Here is a 16,956-nt window from a genome sequence, read left to right as displayed (position 1 = left end):
TTTTGGTGAGGGCAAGGTTATCGCAGTCATAAATGTCTAGGAGGGAACACACCAAATCTCTTTGGTATTAGGCTGCAGATATTAGTAGATAGCAATAATGTGGGGATGGTTTGAATGGGCGCAGTCATTATGTGATCTTGCACGCACGTGTTACACTTTAGCTATCTGCTAGCTGGTACCACACCGTCAGTGCTGACGTCATCGATGTAAGTCTGCTCGTTTGAAACCCTACGTAGCATCGACAACCCAAAAAAACAGAAGATGCCACTGCTGAACGCATAAGCTACATACCCAAGGCAAACAGCAGACCGACGTTGACACTGGGGTCATCTCAACGCCGGGGCACGTGAGTAATCGCGGGGGGGGGAGGGGAGGTAACGAGGTGGCACATGGTCTTGCCACCTCACAATCTGGAGTTCCACCTATTCATCTCCAGCCTCTCGTGCTCGGATCTCCCGATCGGCGCGACCACCCCTATGCTGACTCGTCGCGAGGCGGCCACTTCGAAATGACGCCAGTACAACGCGAACTCTGGCTTCTTCACCGCGAGAGATTCCCCCGAGAAACAACCCCTTTTTGTTTGTGCAGGACTTGCCCCGCAGCCGACCTCAAGTAATATATCAACACAGTACTTGCGAACACGGCCGCTACCCCTAATATGCCAGACACATATGCCAGACACTTGCTGACCAGAAAAGGCCATTGATACAACTTTCCCCCGTGCATGTGCATTTTCCCACACCACATGTGAAGCAAACATGGAACATCTTGTTCTGCACTGCTCCACATTTCATCTCCATAGAATGAATCATACCGTTTCTTTTAAAAATTCGAATACTGAAGCTGTAAATGGGGAAATCCTTGAACACCCTCAGCACCTGGTCGCCATACAGAAGAGGAGCTCAAATTCGCCCTGCAAAAAACTCTCCGCCCTCTTTACAAAGACTGTGTTTACAGCGCAATCAAGTGTATTTCTCGGTAGTTCACGACAGGAACGGTTGTATTTCCGGTACTACAGGCAAAGCTAGACGTTTCCTTCTCTAAAATCCAACACGGTAGTTTGATAGGACAGGACCAATACGGGATAGGAATTACAGAGGGTGGGGGCGGAGTGTTAAACACCAGGTAATTATACAGGATCGGGGTCGTATAGGAGTTATACGGTATAGGCAGTATTCAGGGCCCGAAAAAGATTGCCATAAACGACCCACATAAGAACTATGCAATGGAGGAGGAGGAGCAATCATCTTGAAAACATGTGCGGAAATACGTTGACTAAGAAGATAAATACACAGGACGACGCGCTACTAGCAACTGGCAACTTGACGACTTGCACGATGCAGCGACATGCAGCGACATAAGCGCTTGCTAAGCGCTTGCGAAATGTTTATCTGGCTGATTCCCGTACGCTAAACGCCAGGGCGGGCTTGTGGGTTTGTATACTTCAATAAATCACCCCCTAGGGGTTCATTATGGCGTATGATGCCATTGCATGCAACACCGTCCGCAAGTATTGTGTTTACGGCTCATGTTTTCCCATGCATTCCAGTGGATTATTAGATTATCTTAACATAAGAACGCCTTCTGCATGCTCAAGAACTTCTAGTATCACGCCGAGTAATAATAATTTGCCTCTCACCAACCCAGAATGCTTAATTACTGTTTCTAGATTATAAAAATAACTGGGCTGCGCCGGCATCCTTACAACGTCAGGCACGGTTTTTTTTACTGATGTAGATTATGACGCGAAAAACAGAGTTTAGGGATCAGCGTTTCATGGTGTTCGTGTAGAAAAAATTGAATAACCCGCTTGACACTCGCATTATAATCAATCTGCTTTACATACAATACAAACGTACAAGTTGCGGTACTCTGTGCACAAAGGAAAAAGAATTCACCTTCGTTTAGACGCGCACGTACACACGATCGCTATGTCTTGTATTCAAGTTCAAGTGTATTCAAGTGTATTCAAGTTCAATTTCATACTAAGTTTAGTCAGCTCGAAAACAGCATAAAGGCACTGGAGGAGCAGATAGTAGACATGGAGGACAGAAGTAGGCGCAATAATTTGATAGTGTTTGGGGTCCCAGAAGTGATGAATGAGACACCAGAAGTCCTCTCTAAGAGTGTAATCAAAGATTTATTTCAAGAAACATTAGGTGTCACGTTATGTTTCATCGAAAGAGTGCATAGATTCTGACGCAAACATCCTAACCGGCCACGCCCGGTTATGTTGAAGTTCATGGATCACCGCAAAAAATTGGCCGTGTTGAAAAACTGCCCTAAACTAAAACGGGGAACATATCGGTATCAGAGGACTTTTAAGCCACTAGCCGGTGTCATGTGTCAAGGGAACCCCCGGAGAGGGGATGCACCAAAACCCGAAAAAAGTAAAAGAAAAGATCAAAGGAACGAACATTTGAATTGCGCGCCAGGAGCGCACCCATGAACGAACGCCAGCGCCGAAACACCAAGGCATCATGGGCAAATATCGCAGCGCACTGGCTATCCAATCAGAGAACGCCGCGCAGGAGACCAGTGGCGTGATGGCCATATATGGACATGGGAGAGGCAAGAAGCCAATGGGAGTGCGCCAAGAGAAAGCCCAGAGGGGATAAAAGCGGGGCGCACAAAGAGAAAGGAGAAGCCAGAAACCGGGAGGCAAAAAACGAGAGGCAAGAAACCAGGAGGCGGTAGGAGCGCGTGCACTTCAAGGAATGAGCCAGGGGAACGCGGCCAGGCCATAGACCATGCCATCCGAGCCTGGGAGGGAGCGGGCCGACTTCGCATCGGCACCGTCATCCTAGGTGCACCACGAACCTGTTTCTTCGTGGCCCCAGCGGCATCGGTCGGGCACCATCAGCCAACGTCCACGCTCCGTCGACGTTCGTCTTGACGGCCCCGAAAGACTACGTTCGTTCCGAGCCTACCTAGGACCTCCAGCGGCAGCAGCTACCAGGGGGTAGCCACCGAGGAAGCACGCCACCCAAGGGATGACCGCGCGTCGACCGCCGGCATCAAGGATCTCCAATAGGAGCGGCTACCATGGGGTAGCCGCTGTGGCTACCAGGGGGTAGCCACAGAGGAAACAAATCAGGACGCGCGGATCCCACGCCGTCCAAGGAGTGACCGCGCGCATCGAACGCCGGCACCGAAGAGAGGCGAGGACGGCTACCACCGGGTCGCGACCACACAAGGGTGCGACACGACAGCGCCGATGATAGGTGTAGGCCAGTCCAGTAGGGACGCATTCATAGGACACAACTAGGGAGTGGTGAAGGTAGAGAGGTCACCTAGAAGGTGATTGTTTAAGTTGCTATGAACTAGTTGTGTAGAACTTTATTATAGATACTTTTGGGTTTTGCTTGGAGATATTTGGAGATATTTAGAGGTTGGATTGCTTATCGGGTGTGTGCAATTGATTTGTTTGGTTTGCTTTAGGGTTTTCCAAGTGTGCATTAAATGTGTGTTATGTCAAACTCGTCAACGGCTTTCCTGCGTCCATCTCTCTGAGCTGGTTAGACAACCTCACCATCCGTCACGTGACACCCGGGAAATAAGAAAGCAGCTTTGGGATAGTGCCAAAGAAGCGAGCAAAGTGGGCCAGAAGGTAAAGCCCGTGCACAAAAAAACTAAATTGACGACGACATGTTTGAATGGGGCAACGCCCGAGCAAAAACATTGTTATCTCTCGGCGCAATATCAGAACAGACTCGACGAAATCAACTACGAAAGAGCGCAAAAAGAAGAGGCTACGTTGGTTGAAGTTAAAGCTCGCAGTATAATAAACAAAACCGCGGACGTAAAACGCCTTATTTTGACGTGTAAACTACATATTTTGAAATAACTGAAATTAAATGCTCCCAATATAATAAACAAAACCGCGGACTTTTACTTTTGCCGGTGAGTTTAATTTTCCTCCCGTAGACTGGCAAAACGACGTACCTGAAGCCGTTACTGCTGGTTCAGAACCGTTTGTTGACTGCGGAGTGCTTCATGGCTTAACACAACTGGTTACTGGACCCACCCGAGTGCAAAATGAAGCTGAGTCCGTATTAGACCTGTTTCTTGTAGAAAACGGCATTCTGCGACGAAATGCGGAAGTTGAGGTTTTTCAGGGCATACCGAACCACAAGATCACCTGCCTAAATAAGCAATTAAATTTCCCCCTGAAGCCAAAAAAGAACAACGTCTTATTCCCGATTTCACACGTGCTAGCGATGTAGACACACTTGGTGTGCTCGACAGCTCGTTTCCTGAATTTATTTCTATGTGCGAATCAAAAGAATATTCGATTGACCACACCTGGGGTTTCTTTAAAAGCCTAGTGTTTGACACAATGAATAAATTTGTACCCTTCCGGAGGCAGGATAATCCGAAGATGAATAAGGAAATCATACGCATGGGACGAAAACTAGAAAGGCAATGAAAACAATGTAAGCACCGCCCATCAACAGCTGCCTCGAATAGAATGCACGATTTGCGAATGCAACTGAAAGACAAAATTAACGCAGCAAAAGAGCATTATCAGCAAGTGTCGTTAAAAGAATTCATGATTTCGTCTCCAGACAAGTTATGGCGTTATCTCGCACCGAAAAAGAACTCTGTTATCAGCATAGGTCGGCGTACTCACTCGTGAGTACACTCATTTGTACTCATTTGTACTCAAACTCACGAGTGAGTACGATGATGAGTGATCACACACCCAGAAAAAAACAGTGAGTACGATGACGAGTGAGTACAGGGGTAAGTCCACTACTCATGAGTACAGTACTCATGAGTACACTACTCATGAGTATGAGTACTCATGAGTACAGTATTCATGAGTATGAGTGCTCATGAGTTTGAGTACTAATGAATATGAGTACTCATGAGTACACAGTACTCATGAGTACACTGCACTCATGAGTACACAGCACTCATGAGTACACAGCACTCGTGAGTACACAGCACTCATGAGTACAATACTCATGAATACTGTTTTTGCGAGTGCTTGCACTCTTGAGTATATGCACTCCTGAGTACAGTAGTGCAAACAGTAGTGCAAACAAGAAAACGGACGACAAAAGCTGCCACCCGAAGACACACAGAAAAACGCAGTTTTCGGCCACGGCTGCACCGACAACCCCCGAGCTCCCCTGAGCCCGATTCGGCCTGAGAACAAGAGGAGACGCCAGACGCAACGCGAGTGCTTACGTTCTGTTTCGCTTTCTCACTTGCCTTCGCGCAATAAGTCGCCCAACGACAGTGCACCGCGTCAGGTTTTCTTCCTCTGTCCTGATTTATATGTAACCTGTGTTTTTCTAATCAATTAAACAATTTATTTTTCTACTTAGCCTTTCATTCGAGCTACGACCTAGCTAACAGTGCAGATAAGTTGATTATTCGTGAGTAATACAAATTGAGTACTCATGAGTACAGATTGAGTACTCATGAGTGCAGAATGAGTAGTACTCATGAGTGCAGAATGAGTAGTACTCATGAGTGAAAAATGAGTAGTACTCATGAGTAGTACTCCTGAGCATTAGTACAGATTGAGTACTCATGAGTACAGATTGAGTACGAATACTCGTGAGGACAAATGAGTTTGAGTACAAGTGAGTACGATTACAAATGAGTATTTGATGAGTGAGTACGAGTGATTTTCTAAACAGACAAAGTTTTTGAGTCTGAGTTTGATTGAGTACAGCGTGAATGAAAAAAATTGTGATTGAGTTTGAGTGAGTTCTTTCTGTTTTGCCGACCTATGGTTATCAGCCTTTACGTAGACGATGAGCCTGTTTGTGACAGCCTAAGCGATGCTTTGAACCGGTATTTCTGTTCAGTGTTTACTGATGACGATGGAAACATCCCGCAATTTCCTTCTTTCATTGAAGCGCCTCCTATCACTGACGTGTGTGTCCATGAAGAAGGTGTCCTTTGAAGGTGCTCCGGCTTGATGTTAAAAAAATTCCCGCGCCTTCCCGCGAGGGGAACACGAGTAAATGCAGAGCATTGGGGGTCGTTAACGCCGCGTAAAGTCGCGTTAGGGTGGGTAGTTGGGTCGTAGTTGCGTTGGTGTTGGTTTGGGGTAGAGAGAGGAGAGTAAAGTCGCGTTAGGGTGGAGCGAGCGTCAACCAAGCAAGGAAGGAGCAACGCAGTGACTGAAGCACGAGCGACCGCTAGCCGCTTTATATTTGCAGCGCGCGCAGTAGAGGGAGAGCAGTACGGGGGGGAGAGCGCGCATGCGCAAGCAGCGCGCGCCCTTCCACGCCCCACCGCACTGCTATCACGCACCTGTTACGCCGAGACCGCGACGGAGCGAACGGGCTGACTACGACGCATGCGCGCGCCAGCTGCTGTTGAGAGAGAGGAGGGAAGGAGGAGAGGCGCACCTGCTGCTGACGCGGAGCTGTGGACGCCGTCCGACGCAGGAAGAGGCGAGGCTAAGAAATGCTCTGCATTTAAAAGTCCCCAGATGTTCACGGCATACCCAACGCTTTCCTTGTGAGACATGCTGAGCGGTGCGCAAAGTACTTGTACTATTGAACTTCCACGGGACTGGGTGTATGCTAAAATCACCCCAATACCGAAAGGTAACGAAAACCGCTCCCACTTACCGTCATACAGACCGATTTCTATTCTTTCCACATGTGCCAAAATTCTCGAGCATATTATATTTATGGACATCAGAATTTATTGACAGCAATAGCATTGCGGACGCTGGACAGCATGGCTTCCGCCGGGACGGTCCACTGTAACTCAGCTTCTCGAAACGCTCCACGACTTTGCTGCAACACTGGACGAACGGGGGCAAGTGGACATCATATTCTTAGATTTTGAAAAGGCGTTTGACCGTGTGACGCACTTAAAATTACTTAGTAATTTGATGGCTATTTTGAAGAATGAAACGTTGGTGGCATGGACCTAAGGCAACCTTGCCTAATACAATAGAGCGTAACCGTTAACGGCGCATGTTCTGTGGCTTTGTCAGTGCATTCGGGCGTCCCACAGGGCTCTGTTTCTCGTTTTTATTAACGATATTGTACGTGACATACAGGTAAAAATTAGACTTTTCACAGATGACGGCATTCTTTACAATGAAATACACAATCATAACGATCAGGTCGTCTTAAACGCATCACTTGAAAAAATACGTACATGGCGTACTAGGTGGCAGATGACTCTTAACTAAAAAAAAACCGTTTCAATGACCATTACACGCAAAAAGGGCCCATTAAAGCACACGTACCAAATAAACAATAGCCTCCGATCTCAAATGGAACGAGCACGTTATGTATATTCAGAAAAAGGCAATGCGAAAATTCGGTTTCTTAAGGAGAATGTTACCCAAAGCTTCTCCGGATAATAAACTACTAGCTCATAAAACTTATATCAGACCACTATTAGAATATGCTCCAATCATCTGGGACCAATACACTTTAGTTAATACCAATGAGCTTGAGAGCATACAAAGAAAAGCCGCGCGATTTGTTTATAGCTCATAGAGCTGGAAAACGTCTCCTACGAGTCTTCTCTGCAGGGCCGGTTTGGAAAGCCTTGCGGTACGAGGTTATCATGATCGGTTAAATTTTTTTTTACTTGCTGTATAACGGTAGACTTCATATTGACAAGGAAGCATACATCCAGCCAGACATTTACCGCCCGACACGATCCGATCACCCGATGAAAGTCGCCGAATTTTCGTGTAAAATTCCTTTTTTCCCCGTACGTGCCATGAGTGTAATCTGTTACCTGCCGACTTTGTGAAATGACCTGATCTCTCATTATTTCTTCATGCCCTGTTGGGTTCAGCGTGGTGTATTCTTCTTGCGCAGTTGTTATCCTACTGATTGTACCTGTACAGTTTTTTTTTTTCTGGTTCAGAGTGTTGTACCCGTAGAAGTGTATTTTCATTCTTGTATGGTATCCCGTTTTAAATGCGAATGCATTTCTTAGTCGGGGGTTGTCGTGCTCCGTCGGCGTGCGCCCGCAGGTGTTATCTCTCCGCGCGACCTAGCTCGTGTCGCGCCACATCTTCCTCTTCACCCGGCACATGTCCATCCTTTGGGATTGTCCCCCGCCACTGTTGCCCAATTACCACAAGCTATAACTTTAACTTGCACGCAGACATAGGAGGGCAAGGGGAGAGGAGGAGCGCGCTCGGGCGTGTGAGGGCGCTCGCATCGCGGAGCTCGGGTGGAGTAGCGGAGAGTGAGTGGAGAGGAGGAGCGCGCTCGGGCGTGTGAGGGCGCTCGCATCGCGGAGCTCGGCGGGCTCTCTCTCCTCTCCGCGTACCCTCTCTCCGCTCGCTGCGCTCGGAATCTATATAATGCAGTGGAGCGCGCGCCTGGCGCCTTGATAGCGATGGAAGTCGGTGAAGTCATTAAGTACGCCATTAATAATAATTACTCGCACCGCACTCATCGGTGCACCCAATGCGTTCGAATTTCCGCACGATCGCCCTCGGGGAGGTGGGGGGATTTTTTTTTTTCTCTCTGTGTTGTATCGCCCACACCTGGCATCCTGTCATCCAGGCAAGTAGTAACCTGTAAATAAATAAATAAATAAATAAATAAATAAATAAATAAATAAATAAATAAATAAATAAATAAATAAATAAATCCTGCAGGGCCTGGGCGGGGCAAGCTGGCACGGGCTGTTCATGTTCCGAATCACACGACATAAGTTTCGTGGCCCCTGTGAAACTCGAATGCCCTGGCTTAGAGCCATATCTGACATGCTTCAATACCGTCGTCGACATGCACTGCAGCCCCACTAACATTCCCCGCCAAAGATACAACGCCTTAAGCAGAATAGAGGGCACGTCGTATACCCTGACACCACCCTTACCCACCGCATGCCACCATGCGGAATGGACCCGACACAGCGGGAGGTTAGGAAGTGATCATAATACAGTTAAACATGGACGTAACTGGATTTAGTTCGTGGATTTAAGAAGCTTTTCAATTCCCCATTGTCAGCACCATTGAAACCCATGTGTTTGCGTGCTCTATGTAACCAAGCGGTGCTGTTCTTGTTGTAACGAATTCGCTACGGTAATGAGTCATTGTTTCTCGCACTTTTTCTGAAAAATCGGCTGGATAAATGCACTAATTTAGCGAAGTCCGCCCGCATTGCAAACTGCCGTGCCTTTCCACGTGTGAGTGTAGTGTCGGTTCAAGACCTTTGAGGTAGACCTGCCTGTCGGCATGTAGTCGCGCGTCTGCACTGCCACCTGTGGTGTCGGTTCGTCGGTGATGTGTTCGGCTGCCAGAAAACAAATTTTTTTTGTCTTTTTAAGACAAGCTCGCTATTTTAAATGACGTCTCCACCGGTGAGCAATAAGAACGTCGCCACCTGGTATATACAGTAAACAATTTTGACTGCGGAAAAGAGCATCAAGTTCGCGAGAAGGCGCCCTCCAAGCACAGGTCTGGCTCTTGAAATTTTTTAAGACACCGAAAAGTTATACTTAAGTTACGTTTTTAAATGCGGGGAGAAGGGACCTCCCTTTTTTTAGTGCCCTGTGTAGTTTCAAAGCTCGTGTGAATGCAGCAGGCACAAATCACGCAGTTTTTCACTTTGAAAGAAATCCTTCAAGGGTGAGTTCACCTTCACTGCTGTCCAGCATATTGATTTCGTTTCTGCTTCATTCACCCGAGCCTTAACTCGAAGTTTTTATGTAACTAAAACATGAATGCAACAAAAAAATTCCAGTTATTGCCAACTTCTTTATATCTGTTTAACTGTATACTACTATGCGAAATAGCTCATCGAAAAAAATGCTCTGGTTTAGTTTTGGTTAACCCTAGTTGATAGCGGAAGCTTCACTGCCGAAAGCTTCACTAGCACCATTGTCGAGATGTGGTGGAGATGTGGTTTCACAATGAAATACAGACATGTTTGCAATGAATACACTGCCTATTCATCATATTTTTTCGACTCACGGCGTTACTTAAGCCTCGCCGCTGTAGGAGTGACCACAGATGTATGTTCGTCTTCCTCCATCGCACACGGCTCTGCGCCGCACGTGGCCTGCTGGCCTTCCTTTGTGACGCGCGTTTATCGCTTCGGCGGCGGCTTCCTCGCCTTCCCCCGTCCCGTGACGACACGGGTCCCGCGCACGTCTCCATTCACTCCTCGCCTATATCTCAGCAGGAGAGTCGCATGTTGCGTAGTTGGAAAGATTTATTTTTGGATGAAACCCCGACGAACAAAGACAAATGAAACAAAGACATGAAACAAAGACAAAACAAAGGATGAAACAAAGACAAAGAAAGTTGAACACAAGTCGTATCAACATGCGTTTGAGAGCATGCATTGTCATTAAAGGGCCCCCTATCATCCCATCTTTCTCCACATTGTACCAAGTGCAGCGGAGGTAAACCTGATTTTTCTGCCACTGACATTTTGTTTAGGCACCGTGAACCAACGCCCCGCAAAATTATGGAAGCATTCCACATAGCAGAAAGAGGAGACAAGTGTGTCTACCAAGCAAGCATGTGTCTTCATCCCAAACAGATTGCATATTTGCGTGGGCTTGACTTTAGCCGGTGTCTATCTATTTGCCGGGTCTTTTGTAAAATTTTTTTGCTCATGCGGAGTGTCATTTGTTGTTTTCTATTAGGTGTTTATATTCACCCTTCTTGATATTAAACAAAGTGTACTGTTTGGCGAGTTGGTAGTTCATTGTAGAAGATGCTACAGCGCGAAATAAAACACGGACACGGAAAGCCGACGGCACGAGCGCTGACTTCCAACTAAATTTAATACGATGAACCTTGCACCTTTTATACACATTCTTCATGTTAACATAACCGCGAAAAATTCTAATATCTGGTATTAAACAACCATATCAGCACGCCTTCAATGCACTTGGCACAATCTATACAAACCGTGGGTGCCATGTAAAGCATCGTACACAGTACGTCCCATGCGTGGATCGTGTGGTGTATCGCATTCCCCTGAGGAAATGTGAGTCTGTGTACGTCGGTCAAACTGGCAGATGCCTTAATGACCGATTGAGGGAGCCCGACAGCAATGTCAAAGAAGGAAACGATGGGTTCTTGGCCATGCATTTCAAACATTGTGGATGCAAACCTCAGTTTGAAATGTGCGAGGTGATAGGTAGAAGCGGTGATCAAACTACTCGGGAAATCATTGAAGTGCACGAATTTTAAGGCATGGCAGTAAATGTGTAAGCCGGGCGTCTATTGCGTTGTCAAAAAAAATATTTCCGCCAATACACCCTGTGAATGTGGTTGGAAAGCAAAGCTGTAAACGGCACCCACAATGATTACCCATGCGGGATCCCTTAAATTCAGTCACGTCGCTCTACATATAGTGAAACCAGCGAGAAGTGAAATGCTCTTAACCACACCCTTTATTACTTCATAGATATTCTTGGTAAGGTTAAATCAATGCTGATGCATGAATGGTGGCTAGATGAGTTGTATTGGTGCAGCACATGAGTGGAAACTTTTTTTATAAAATTAAAGGAAGCTCAAACCCGGTGTTAGACGATCTCACTTCTCCATCTCTGCCACCGCAGACGAATGCGACGAGATCGGAGGCCGAGACGGTGGAGGAGGACGAGAAGAAGGAGGAGGAGACGGAGGAGGAAGTACTTCTATTCAGATTTCTGAACGGCTCAGAGTGCGGGCTTGGGGAGTGGTTCTTTCTTCACTGGAGCCCATATGCAGTCCGCGCCGCCTGTGCTCTGTCCACCAACTGAAGCTGGGTAGGCAGACAGGGGCTGGACAGCAGCATCTCCCATTTCTCTTGTTGGGTAGTTGTCGGACAGAAAGGAGGGTTCTCAGGGCTAAAGTTGCACACCCCGATTATAGGGCGGAGTGTTCCTAATTCTGTGCAATATTTCCATTTAGCGTCGTAGCGATTCGGGTGCATTAAGTGAAGACGCGTCAGGTGTGAGAAGGAGCCGGATTGTATGTGCCGAAGGGGTGTTTGTTTTTCTCTGGAAAGGTCAGGGTAAGGCAAAGGAAGGGCCTGTCTCTGAAGGCGATAATGCTGGGTTATGTCCCTGAACGAGACAAGCAGGTGACTGCGTCGTCGTGCAGCTCAATAGCACGGGGGTAAAAGCGCAGGCTTGTTGGTGGGCGTATTCGTTACCCTCCATGGAAGCGTGAGCGGGTGTCCAGATGAGCTGAATGGAACCGTTTGGGCAGTGGGTTTTTAGCACACGCAGTGCACGTCGGGACACCCAACCCGACTGGTAATTCCGGTGCATGTTGGCAATAGGTTACTACCATCCAAACCCCTGGTTGAGTGTGAGCCAAGGCGGTGGATGCCTCTTCTGCTGCCATCATGTCTTGGGTATTGAGTGAGGCACACGCAAGCAGGTTGGTTCTGGAGGTAGCCACGATGATGGCGTACTACTGCCCTCGATGTTCGCAGGCGTAAGTGGAGATAACTGCATGATCCACACCGACGGTGGTGTTGAGCGCCTAAGCCCGTGCTTGTCGGTGACCCTCGTCGTGTGAGGGGTTCATGTTTCTAAGCAATGGGAGCATCTTTAGTTCTTGTCGCCAAAAGTCCAGGAGTACATCAAGCGCAGTGACATACTGTGCTGCCCAGCCAATCTGGTAAAGGATGCGGTGACCCGCGGCAGTTCTGCTCATTCGGAGCTTCTGGATAGAAAGATGGCCATCTATCAGCTCTTCCACCGTGTTGTAAAGCCCCGTGCTAAGTAGCCTGTTTGTGGACGCACTCATGGGAAGGCCAATGGCTTGCTCAACCACCTTTCTAATCCATATATAAAGCATCTTTATGTCCTCGTTGCCGAGAAGAAGACAGGGGTTGACGTAAGTGATTCTCGAGAGGACGAAAGCTTGAATTAATAGAAAGGTATCGGATTCCTTGAGGCCTCGCTTCTTTGTGGCAACTTGCCTGATCATGTTATAATTTGATTAATGCTGTGTTTAATGCGCTGCAAGGATACGTCACTCCTGGTGTTGGCCTGACGATGTAGGCTCAGAATGTTGATGCTGAGGCTTGGAGTGATGACCGGGCCATCAATGTGTTCCTTGATGTGTCGTTTGGCGTAAGGGCGGACGACAAGGAGCTGTGAGTTTTTACTTGAACACTGGAGGCCACAGGATTTAGCACATTGGCGTGCTAGAGGTGAGATGCCATGCGTTGGTGTGAGCGTCCTTTTATTTCTGTAACTCCTAGCACACGCATAAGGCGCGCACAGGGCCGCTAGACGTGCCGTGGACGGAGCGCGCATCGGCACGAGAGGTCGCATGACGCTATCACGTGGCATTCAGCGAGCTTGCAGGGGGTAAACCCGTAGATCTGCTTGGTGAGTCCACCTATTGTCTTCCCCGTCTCTGCGTGGGCTCATAGCTTAATCGGTAAGACAACGGGCTTTCGCTTTGTTACGCTATTAGTTCCAGGTTCCATTCCTGCCGGTGCCAGTAAATTATTTTATTTGTTCGCGGGAGTTTTCTGTTGACACCAACGGTCGCGAAAGAACCCTTGGGGGGTAGAGGTATAAAGCTTTGCTTTCAAAAGAGCTGGACTTCCTTTCGGACACGTGCTGCACTTTGCGCATCACGCCAATTGTTTGTATAGATTGTGCCAAGTGCATTGAACGCGTGGTGATATGGTTGTGTAATACTAGAGATTAGAATTTTTTTGTATGTATTGTAACATGAAGAATGTGTATCAAAGGTGCAAGGTTCATCGTATTAAATTTAATTGGAAGTCAGCCTCGTCCCGTCGTCTTTCCGTGTCCGTGTTTTATTTCGCGCTGTAGCATCTTTTACATTGATATTAAACCTTAGTTTTTAGACCAGTATTTGTCCTTGTGTTCAACTTCCTTTGTATTTGTTTAGGTTCGAGCTGGTTTCATTTAAGAATAAGCCGATCTCTCCCCTGCCGCCTATCTCTCCCCGCCATCACCCCTGCTCCGTGCCGGCCACTTGCGGAAGGGGGTGTGCTTTGACCTCTAGCTCTCATGGTCAAAACTGGTCACCCGTAGTGTAACTTCCGCTACAAAGGCATCATTTGGACAGAGACAGCAAAGCTCCCAAATCGGAGAGCCTCCGCACCGACCTCAATGAAAGGAGTTTTCAAACGGCTGTGTTCAACCCGCTGTGTTCAATAGCTCAGCAGTTCGGTGTACTTATATCTTGGCAAGTAGTACCCAAACAAAGTCGCCGCTAGCCGGTTAAGGCTCATCAGCCACAAGGGCCGTCATAAGGTAGCATGCTTTGCCCGGGACATGGTTATAATGCCAGAGTACCCTCATGGCATGGGACCCTCAAGACGCGGAGGCACTGCTTGGTGCCAGCATCGCATCGAGGTTCCCGTCAACGGCAGTACTGCTCACTACCCCCAGCTGTGCATTCAAACCAAGAGTGTGTTAGTCACCGGTTTGGGTCACACCGGGAAGGGCATGGCCTGAACGCCTCAGCAGCTGACGGCAAGTAGACTGCCCGCTGCACGGTACGAAGGCCGGCTAACTTCAGTCCGATGACCCTCCAGTGCACTGTCAGTTCCGTCAGCGCCTTCCACTGGAGGCTGGACGTGCAGTGCGGTTGTCTACCGCCCCAGATTAACCAACCAGCAGCGACTCGACATAGCCACCCGGACCGACCACCGCCCGGCGGCCGTCAGAACTTTCACTTTGTTCAGAACGTGCTGGGTCAAAGTGGGGGTCTGCGGAGCAAGCTGAACGCAGTCCATCCCCCTTTTGCTTCTACCTCAAGTAAAGGACTTGTCCCATAGCCGTGAGTGTATGAGTTAGCCTACTGGCGCAATCTAAATCAAACCTGGTTGATGCGCCAGCGTTTCCGCGGCGAAACCACGTCGAGGTCCAGACGCCCGCATATTGACACTCACACCTCATAGTAGCTTGATTACAGAGACACGCCCGCTTCCCCAGTGAATGGATTAACAGGTAACCCAAAAGAGTGTCATATATGTAGCACATTGACACCCAGGCATCCTCCCACGCTGGATTACAGGGGCCCGTTACAGGCCCCGGCCATTGGGACCCCTAATGGCAAGTCTTGGCTCCATTCACGCTGGGTTACACAGCCGGGCTAGGTTACAGCCGGGCTAGGAGGCACGCCGAGGTATCCCGCCTAATCTTTACTCCCTGAGGAACATCCACACCCGGGCCTCTTCGCCTTCACCAGAAAGGCAGCCACCGCGGAAGGATCGAACTCGCGTACAACGCCGTAGCGCCACCGTGTCGGGTGCAAACGGCTGTACTTGAGAAGGTCGTTTATTAGTCTTCATTTCCGAGGTATCAGCTTCTAAGCATGGATATGGGACCCTGTGGTTATTAACGTTGAGAGGAATGCAATGATTTTCGTAACTATTGTATCCTGGGTCAGTTTGTGTTTTTCAAGAAATGTCTCTGTAATTTTGGGGAAGCTGCTTCCGTGCCAACTTCCCAGTTTCATTTACGTGCGCCAAATCGTACACTTCATCTGCCTCCAAGGCGGCGTTCATGCCGGCCACAGAATGCGTTTCGGGACGAGGATGCAAGATGTTGTCCTCTTCGCGCAGTGTCAGGCTGTCGAGGTCTGCAAGCAAATTGAAGGACGCAGCTCTGTCCCAATCAAAAAGTGCGCTTAATGCCTTGTAGAATATCTCTTTGAATTTCCGTTGCGATTTCCGAATTTGTGCATTTAGATCTACACACTCCTAATTTTTGGTCGAGGATGTAAATTGTGATCCGTAAATGTCTCGTTATTGGCAGGGAAAGCGCCGCCAGTGCTACTACAGGTAATTGTGGCTCCAGTATACAGAGTAGCGCTGATAGTGTAACGAGTGCAACAAATTGACTCGGCGGAGCTCGCCCCATCTCGTTTTCCTGGCTCGAAGGGAGTGCAGAAAGGCGGGCTCGTGGACATTCATTGTACCAGCGCCGAGGAAAGCCATCCATTGGGCAGTGCGTCATTCCGACGTGGGAGTGGGTGCCGCTGACTGGCAATGCCGCTTTCCGCCTTCCTATTTATGCATGCGCTGTGATTTAACTCGGCGCATAGCTGACCCCACACTTAGCGCAGACAGCTAAAGGCTACGTTGTTGGGGTAGATGGGATAAGCCCCGTGAGAGCCATGTCGGGGGGAAGGCCGTCCGTCACCCCTGAGATAAGGTGTGGATCCTTTAGATCGGCAAGGCACCCAGACACATTCATAAAGGTAGTAATACTTGACGCACTATCACGGTTTCAGCCGACAATGAGCGAGAGAGAGAGAGAAAAACAACTTTATTTTTTTCCAGAAAGCCAGAAGGGGAAGGAGGGGGATTTCCCTGCCCTTCTTTTCAGTCGTCGGCCAGGAGTCCTTGACCCCTGGCGGCTTCTTCAGCTTCTTGGATCAGTAGTTGCTGTAGTAGTTCTTCGGAGCTGAGCAGCGCCGTCTCCCATTGCGCCTCATTAAAGATGTTTATTCTTTGTGTGTGTTTTTGCTTTTCTCTGCATGCCCATATTATGTGTTTGAGGTCTGCCCTTTGGCCGCATGCTTTGCAAAGGTCGCTGACTGTCCCGGGGTAGTAGTAGCTATACAGAAGTGGGTTAGGGAAAGTTCCTGTCTGTATTTGTCGCCAAGCGATGGCCTGGGATCTATTCAGATTGCCGTGTGCCTCTGGGTACTTTTTCCTGCTGCATCTGTAGTGGTACAAGATTTCTCTATATGTTGTGAGTGGGTCTCTGTCATCCGCTGTTTCATCTGGCAGTGTGTCCGCAGGGGGTTGGGGGGCTCGGTAGACTAGATCTCGAGCAGCCTCATGTGCGACTTCATTGCCAGGCATTCCGGAGTGCGCTGGAGTCCATATTAGTGCGGTTTTGGCTTCAGGGTCTGGTTTTATGTCTTTAATAATACTGTATGCTCTTGTCGAGATGTAGCCTCGTGAGAAGTTTAGGATTGCTGTCTTCGAATCACTAATTATTCTTTTTGCCTTTCCGGTAGCCATGGCGAGGGCTATTGCCGCCTCCTC

Source organism: Haemaphysalis longicornis, unplaced genomic scaffold (assembly GCF_048455015.1).
Source record: "Haemaphysalis longicornis isolate Haplotype H1 unplaced genomic scaffold, Haemaphysalis longicornis Haplotype H1 scaffold_1, whole genome shotgun sequence".
In the NCBI taxonomy this organism is placed as follows: domain Eukaryota; kingdom Metazoa; phylum Arthropoda; class Arachnida; order Ixodida; family Ixodidae; genus Haemaphysalis; species Haemaphysalis longicornis.
This window is presented reverse-complemented; position numbering follows the sequence as displayed.